Raw genomic sequence first — 830 nt, forward strand, 5'->3', positions numbered from 1 at the left:
GATGTATACTGACGTAAGGAGAGCAAGATGTAAGTGTGGGGACCGGCTGTAATCGAGGTGTCATCGAGTGCAGATCTGTCTTAGGTATCACGGCTTAACCTCATTGAAGTCTAGAGGGTGGACAACACCTTCGTCTTACTCAGAGCGGTGTCCGAACTCTATTTTCGACGTTATACGTGCCACTTTCAGTGTGGCCAACTACGATTCGATACAGAATGCTCGAAACCTGAAAGACACCCTAACGGATACATAGAGAGTAGTGTTTGTCTGCTGAATAATGGGAGTGCAAGGGTCTGTGTCTTCTATATGGCTGTATGTAGCACCATTAGTCTTCGTGGGGGGCGGGCGTAGCTCAGATGGTAGAGCGCTCGCTTAGTAAGCGTGAGGTACTTGGATCAATACCCAGTGCCTCCAGAATTTTTAACACACCTACATGCGCACCTTGCCATGCAAGTGGAATAATTCTCAGCCTGCAGATGTGTCTAGGAAGATACAAGCGAATGATTAGCATCCACAATTGGCAAGCGTGCTGTTATTAGTGCGCGGGAAGCACCCTCCTCCCACGCCTACACTTTATTTAGAAACAGTACAAGTGTTCCCGTAAGATTCTCAAGCCTATGTCGGAAAGATCTGCCTTGCGCCGAGTTCACATAAATCCCACTGCACATTCCTATTCTTTGCGTGCAGTCGGCTGCTACTGGTGTTGCTAGTTGTGACTGCTGATAACAGATGCCGTAGCAATCAATTCATGGAGTGAGTTGTATGTTTTGCGATAGTCTGTCTCTGACAAGCAAGCACAGGTGACATAGGTGCGAACACAGGAAGCTAGC

The sequence above is a fragment of the Schistocerca gregaria genome, chromosome 10 (genome assembly GCF_023897955.1).
Source record: "Schistocerca gregaria isolate iqSchGreg1 chromosome 10, iqSchGreg1.2, whole genome shotgun sequence".
NCBI classification, from domain to species: Eukaryota; Metazoa; Arthropoda; class Insecta; order Orthoptera; family Acrididae; genus Schistocerca; species Schistocerca gregaria.